The sequence below is a fragment of the Bos taurus genome, chromosome X, assembly GCF_002263795.3.
Source record: "Bos taurus isolate L1 Dominette 01449 registration number 42190680 breed Hereford chromosome X, ARS-UCD2.0, whole genome shotgun sequence".
In the NCBI taxonomy this organism is placed as follows: domain Eukaryota; kingdom Metazoa; phylum Chordata; class Mammalia; order Artiodactyla; family Bovidae; genus Bos; species Bos taurus.
The window spans coordinates 22,764,844-22,772,924 of record NC_037357.1 but is presented as its reverse complement, the minus strand read 5'-3'; the positions used below and the strand labels follow the sequence as shown (position 1 = coordinate 22,772,924).

The window sequence follows — 8,081 nt, the reverse complement described above, 5'->3', positions numbered from 1 at the left end:
ATGGAGGAGCCCTGGTAGGCTGCAGTCCATAGGGTTGCTAAGAGTCGGACACGGCTGAGCGACTTCACTTTCACTTTTCGCTTTCATACATTGGAGAAGGAAATGGCAACCACTCTAGTGTTCTTGCCTGGAGAATCCCAGGGATGGGGGGAGCCTGGGTGGGCTGCCATCTATGGGGTTGCACAGAGTCAGACACGACTGAAGTGACTTAGCGAGCAGCAGTCCTTATATTCAGAAAAACTAGTGGTTTCAAATATTACAAGCTATTATTTTTAGAAGGCCTCCCAAACTCTTACTCACACTAGGTTTAGAAGGCTGATCTAAAAAAAAAAAAAAAATAATAACAATAGCTTCTGCTTAAATTAGGTCTGTCTCAGTTTCCATGGCATCTGATCTGTTAGAATCAGTATTCTCACCTGGATCTCTGCTTAGCCTTTGGGATGGCAGTGTTTGCTTTTAGGTTTATAGGACTAGCATCACTCAGTGGATTCCATTACATTCTTGGAAACAGAGGATTTGTGGAAACTCGTTGGTGGTGCTGTATTTGATTCTGGCATCAGTGTTTGGGTCCTAGTCTTCACATGACTCTGTGGGTAGCCGGGGACTTGATAGAATCATAGATGATGAATTTCAGCAAGTTCTTGGCCTCCAGCTACATTGATCTATAGCAGCTTCTGCAGGTCATATTCCCCAGGCTGACCCCTAATAAGCAGATATCTCAGGGGAAATAATTTCAATGCAGAGAGTATGGAAGCAACTAGGGTTTGACAATGTGTAAATCTTCATTTTTGCCCTACAAGAAACTTAACTGCAAGGGAAAAATCTTTTCATATGTCAGAGGGTCCACACTAATATTTATTTTCCTCAAAAAAATAGACATACAAACAGGTAACCATTACAAACAGTACCTCTGGTAGGCCTTCCTTAGAATGGGAAGAAAATATGATTAAACTGATAAGTGCAAATTTCCAAAGAAATTAGCAAGAAGGAAAGTGTAGACTTCTATGTTACAATATACATGACAGTGGGAAATGAAAGAATGTGTAGCAAGGTTAGCAGATGGAATGGCCTTAGTCCTTCTTTGGGCATATCATGTAAAAATAATATTCCATTTAGAAAATACATATGCAAGTACCATAGTTTAAAATTATTCCCAACTCTCAAAGTTTTTTATAGTGTTTTTTTTTTAATAAGGTGACAATATTTAACTTCCTGTCTTCTGTTTCTTCTTAAAATTGTCTTATTTTTTAATCAGATTGCAATTGGAGCAGCATCTTTGGGAAGATCAATCTAGATAGATCTTTCCCTTTAGTGTCCTTATCTTTCAAAGGAAAAGTCTGCATGGGTACACTTCTTAGTCTGGGCTCCATGGATGGGCTTCCTGGCTGTCTCTAAACCCCAGGCAACTGTATGTAAGATTGTGTGTGTGTGTAAATACACATGTGCAGTGTTCTGAGGAAAGTGTCTATGGCTTTCCTCAGAATCTCTGATACTCACGTAACCCCAGAAAATTGAGAATTTCTGAGTTAGATCCTTTCTGAGTTCCTGTGTGACTCTAAAGTTCAAAGAGATTTGCTAAGCAGATTCATTACAGCTTGTCCTTAGCTGAGTGGAGGGTAAATAGGAAATTCAACAGGTAGCCTGGTGAAGGTCATATCATATTTGCCATCGTCAAGCATAATTGAAGGTCTGACTATGTAATGAGATAATCTACTGTGTGATCTTAAATTGGAGACAGCAAAAGTAGTAAAGACTAATAATTTGCATGCCCAAATAATTTTCAGTCGTTTGAAACACTGAAAGATCTTCAAGTCCATTTTATTTTCAGTGCTGTTTATTATCATGCTAACTGCCTACTTCTCATTCTTTTTGCCATTTCCATGGATATTCCTGTGGACTTTCAGAGTAAGCTACCCAAATACAGAATAAACATGTGAGGGAGACGAGATGAGAATGAAGCTGACTATAATTGCAACTAGGTCAAATCTATTAATATGTGATATTTATGTCTCTGCATGGTTGAAGCTGCAAATCCTTTTGCATAACATTTCCTCTTGCTTTGATAGAAAATTTCTCACTCAAAATACTTCAAAACCAGCATTTTAATTTTTATCACCCCTGAAAATTTCATTCTTAACCAGAGAACCAAGTTATCATGCTAAAATAGATGTCATTGGATTACATCACTTGGCCTGGTGTGAAACTCTCTCTCTCTGTCTCTCTCGTTAATTTCACTGCCTATCAGAAATGCGCCTGTGAAGTTGGGGGCCATTAGAGGATAGAGCTAATGAGAACCAAGGTCATGGAGTCAGTCTCTGTAAGAGTATTAACTTCGTTATGTTTCCTGGCCACGGACTGTACCCCAATCTTAGCCAGAGGACTCTTGGGGTCAAGGGAATCCAGGAAAGAGATGACTCAGTGTAAACCCATCCCCCATGACCAGAGAGACAGCTCAAAGAACACCCATTTCAGGATCTTCCAATGTCCGTGTTGGAAAGAATCTCAGGCCTCTTCTTACCTCCCCATCTGACGTGCAGCAATTTTGTAAAAGGATTAGTCAGTCCTCTCTTGAGTACCTCCAGTGACAGAGAACTCATTGCCTTCCATTGCCAACCATTCAATCTTTTTTTAAAAATTTTATTTCATTGAAGTATAATCTATTTACAATGTGTTAATTTCTGCTATACAGCGAAGTGTTTCAGTTATATAGATATATATTCTTTTCCATTATGATTTATCACAGTATATTGACTATCATTCCCTGTGCTATACAGTAGCCAACCATTTAATCTTGAAGCAGTTCTGATGAATTCTTTCTTATGTGAATTACAACCTTCTGTCATTCTGTAAACTGGTCTGAGGCCCTCCCTGTGAGATCAAAGGAATAAGACTCCAAACCAATCCTTTACAAGTTGGAAAATAGCAAAAGAATTGAACTTAGGGCTTATGGTTGTCCCTCCACATGGCCATTCTTATTGGCTTTTGTCAGCAGAGAGAGTCCTTGGTCAGAGAAGCAAGCATTTAAGCAGAAGTTTCGATTCTTTTATATAAGGGACTTGATATAGCATTTAGGAAATGAGTTTAAATTCCCTTTCCATTTTTGAGGCCAGTTTCATATGTAGCACACACAGATGGGTGATATAGAAAAGATCACTAGAGAGCTATCCATCAGCCCTCAGCCGTCAAAAAAACTTGCAATGGGGCACTGCCTCCAAGCTGAAGATTTTGATATTTATGAGTAGTTTAGACCAATCTGTCATTGAGGGCCTATTGGAAAGACCTTTGAATGACACGATTGACTTTTACTCCCATCAGAAGACATGTACTCACTCATTCATCCTTTCAAAAAGCACTTATTTAGGATTTTCTAAGCCCTAGATGTTAGGGATATGATAATGGTCAGCTGGGGGGTATATATGTCAAATAAGGAATCACTCAAAGTAATAGATCATTACAGACCATGATTAGTGATATAAAGGAAAGTGACAGATTATACTCAGAACATTTATCCTTCTCCAGGGGATCTTCCCAATCCAGGGATCGAACATGGCTCTCCTATATTGCAGGCAGACTCTTTACCCTCTGAGCCACCAGGGAAGCCCTTAGAACATATAACAGGTCTCACTTACTTGAGAATTTTGAAGAAGCCTTGCCTGACATTTGAGTTAATATATAAGGGGTGAATAGGAATGAATAGTAAAGGATACAGAGATGGGGGAAGCATTGCAGGCAGAGGCCCCATGGAAGAGAGGTATAAGAAGAAACAGAATATTCAAGGAACTAAGAGAGGGCTGCTGTTGGTGAAATTCAGAGATGAGGATATGATATAAGGTGAAGAGGTCTTATGATATAAGAATGGAGAGGTCATCTCTACTCTTTTCAGCAAATGCCATGAGCATTCCTCACCTTCAGTTCTTTCCTTGTTCTGGGAAAATTCTCCTGGTCATCTATCTCTTAAACAAAGCCTTACTCATCTTGTTTTCTGAACTTTGGCATCCAGAAAGTGGGGGTGAAGGCAAAGGGCTCTCATGTATATTCAACACTTGCCATTCACCAAGCTGAGTCCTTTATACGTATAATCTTTAATACCCTTATCCTAACACTGTGAGCTAGTGCCCTTTCTACCATCTTACCATGGGAGAAATTGGCTCTCAGAAATCCTGAGTCATTGGTCCAGTGTCAGATAGCTTAACTAATAAGCCCAGATGAAAATTCAGGTTTGCCTGACTCCAAAGATTCTGCTCTTTCTCATACATTGACTTGCTTGCAAGGACACATTCAAAGAAAGAGTATTCTGAACATCAAGAAAAAAATGTGTAAAACAATGTAATTAGCATTATAGATGTTGTCTCAGATGGAGCCAAAGGTCCCCATTCCAATCTCAGTGTGTCGCACCTTCATGAAATTCTTTCTAAAACTTCTTCCTCCATGTCTTTCTCTCAATTACTTACCTGCAGCGCAGATGTCCCAAACTCTCTCATTTTTCATTCCCAATCTTTCCAAAACTTTCCCCAAACCTAGTCTGTGTTGCTGACGCTGGTCTTTCTTACTCTTAACTCTCATCTTCAGGATTTATTCATCTCTTTCTTACCGGTACCTTTCTCCTCTGTCCAATGTTAATCCTGGTGTGGTGTCAGTGATCAGGGTGGCAGAAAAAGGATCTTTACAAATCAGGAGGAGCAGGAGATGACCTGAATGTCCAAATGGTTTAAAGTGGATAGTAGTTCATTTTTTTCCTTTACACTTATTTTTTTCTGTATCCACTTCAAAATTCTTTCAACTCTCAAGTGTTAAAGAATCTGCCTGCAATGCAGGAGACACAGGAGATGTGGGTTTGATCCCTGGGTCTGGAAGATCCCCTGGAGAAGGGAATGGCTATCCACTCTAGTTTTCTTGCCTGAAGAATTCCGTGGACAGAGGAGCCTGGTGGGCTATAGTCCATGGGGTCACAAAGAGTTGGGCACAAGTGAGCTCCCCCCCACACACAAACACAATAACTGTCCAAAGTGATTCATAGTTTGCTTTCTGTTTCCTCATCTTGGGAGAGTCTGTTAGTGCCCACAGTCTTGAGCTACTCTGCACTTCCCAGCATCTCTTTTGCAGCTGGATTGGCCATGGACTAGTTCTACTCTATGGAGTTTGAGCAGAAATGATATGTGTTACTTCTGCACTGAGATGGGTGAGTATCCAGTTTGTCTTTTCCAAACTTTTTTCCCTGTTTGCTGTTTGGATAATACTAGGTGACCTTAAAGCCACCATATGGAAGCGCTCTGAGTCCTTGAGTCATTGCTTAGAAGAGAATCAATCCACATTAGACTATAATGTGAGTGAGAAATAAACTGTTGTTACATTGTTTTAGTAGTGCTAATTAAGCTAATACTTTATTTTTTAATATTTTAGTTAAAATCATCAATAAGTTCATAATTATAATGAAGTCCACCTTATCAGTCTTTTCATCTGTAGTTAGTATTCTTTATGCTCTGTTTTAAATTTTTGTCTAACTCAAGGTCATGGAGGCATTTTCTGATACTCTATTTTAGAAATTTTATTGTTTTGCCTTTTACATTTTGGTCTAACTAATATGTATATCAAGTTAATTTTTGTATAAAATTTGAGGATCATGGTTAATTTTCCATATGGATATGAAATGAACCCAGCATCACATATTGAAAAGATCATCCCTCTCTCACTGGGTTTCAGTAGCCCCTTCATTGAGTATCAGATATAGCAGATAGTCTCTAAAACGGCTTCATGGATCCCCACGTTCTTTTCTTTCTTTTTTTCTTTTTTTGGCTGCACATACAATATTGTTAAGTTTAAAAATAAAATAAAATTAAAAAAAAAAAAAGCTTATGGGATCTTAGTTCCCCTACGAGAGACTGAACCTGTGCCCTGGGCAGTGAAATCACAGAATCCTAACCACTGGAACACCAAGGAATTCCTGTGACTCACCTCTAATGAACAGATATGGCAAAAGTGACTAGAGTCCCTTCTGTGATTAGGTTACCAAAGACCATGAGTTCCATTTACCCTCGCTTTCTCTCCTTCTTCAGTAAAGAATTTCGTATTTTCCCCTTGTAATCTAGTGTGTGCTGTGCTGAGGTTGGAGGGAAGTGATGTCGTAGGTCTAATGGTCTAGTTTGGTTGATATTGTGCAGAAAAAGATGACACCAGAAAGGTCCCTGACACTTGAACTGTTAGAAGGAGCCTCGCCTGGTTACCTGCAGGACAAGACATCACAAACGAGTGCTCAGGTGCAAGATAAAATCAAACCAAATTCCCAGGTGCTACACTAGGTTGGGTCAGGATGCCTTGTATGTCAGAAAGGGGAGAGCCTACCCCATCTGAGTTACATGACAGGAAGCCAAATTTATCCAGATTTTGTTATCTGGAGTTAACCTTCTGTCAGTAGTATTACCACATATAAAATTGACCTCTTTTTTCTGTTTTTATAAGATTCTGCTTAAGAAAAATCTGAGCTATAAAATTTCATTTTCCAGCAGCATCAATTTTCTGCAAGATAAGACATAAATCAAATAAATATTTCTTTGTCCCCTCCCTTTCATCCTTCTCCCATCTGGACGTAAAACATGTATTTAGAATATAAACATAAGAGATGGGTAGGCAGGGCTGTGAAAGAATCAACATGCCTTTGGCTAGAGAGTTACTACGTTCATCCTTGGAAAAGAAGGGAAAAAGGATAAAAAGAAATGACTTGTTCAATGTCCAAATTCTTATTTTATGGATGTAAAATGTCCATGTTGCTACAGGATTTCCATGGTCTACAGCCATTCTCAGATAGTGGTCCTCTGTGCAGCTTGTTCAACAGAGTTGTACCAACCTACGGGAGGGAAGGCCAGGCTCACAGAGGGTGTTCATATAGAAGAAAGCAACACTAATGACCCACACAATTTCCTGAATTTGAGTGATATCACAGAAATCAGTTCCGTATCAGTTCCTTATCAGTTCCATAATTCTACTTAATCTATCAAGATAAGGTAATTACGTTTAATTTTGTAAGGGATACAGCAGTGACCTCCTGTTTTGGTATCAACTTTTCAATAAAGTGTTGATTATGGGCAAAAGCCAAGAACATTGATTTTCAGAGTCCAGAGAACATGCTTCTTTTCTTCTTGGTAAGTGAGCTAGTCTACTGCTGCTTCACCATTTTCTTGATTTAAGACCAAGGTTCCAGACAAAAGAGATACAAGCCACAGTGGTGGCTGGAGTGTAGTTGACTTTTTACATGGATAATTTTCAATCAAACCACAGCCTATCACTTTATTTCGCAATTTCCTGAGGTTCTAGAAATTCCACAGTCTGCTAGTCCTGGCAGGAGGAGCAGAAGGTATTTTTAAGCTTCCATCTTGTCATTTATTCAGCTAATGTGCTTGGGCGCATCTTTATTCCTCTTCACCAGGCACGTGCGGCTGCTGACAGAGTGCCGGGGTCCCAGATTCCATCAGAGTCTGTGCAATGGGAAAGTCACATGAAAAAGAAGGGAGAGGTTCAGTTAAGTCTGTTTGGGTTGGCATATGTGCTTCTTATGAAGTATTGCCAGGGAGGGAAAGCTTTAGAGAGTGACTTTGCCACTTCGCACAAAAGCAAAATAAAGCAATTTCACTTCCATTTCCTAGGAGCATGGCAAAATCCCAAGCCCCTTAGTTCCTGTCATTTATTCCTCCCTACAACTCTGTGAGGCAGATACTATTATTTTAGATAAAAAACTGGGTTAGACACAGAGTAAGAACTGGTATGAAATTCCATAGGTTGTAAGTAGTTAATCCAGGGTTCAAACCCAAGTCTATCTGATTCCAAGGTCCATTCGCACAACTCACACAACACTGATTTGTTATAGTAATAAGATGTTCAAGGGAGCGAACAATGGTGCATTTTACAATGGGAAAATATGCAGAAAAATGATAAAAATATGGAAAGATATCCAGTATATATTTTTGTCTATTTATATATTAAAAATGACCAACATTCACCTACTATGTGGCAGCCACAGTTTTAGGTGCTAGAAAATACAAATACCTTGTCCTCCCAAGGCCTGTTGCAGCAAGATTTGGCTCAAGCAA

At 39.3% G+C, this 8,081-nt stretch overlaps 1 pseudogene; it reads left to right on the top strand.

Moving 5' to 3' along the window:
- The first annotated feature begins 6,646 nt into the window (after positions 1-6,646).
- Positions 6,647-6,957, top strand: LOC107131996 (small ribosomal subunit protein eS27-like; annotated as a pseudogene).
- The last annotated feature ends 1,124 nt before the right edge of the window (positions 6,958-8,081 follow it).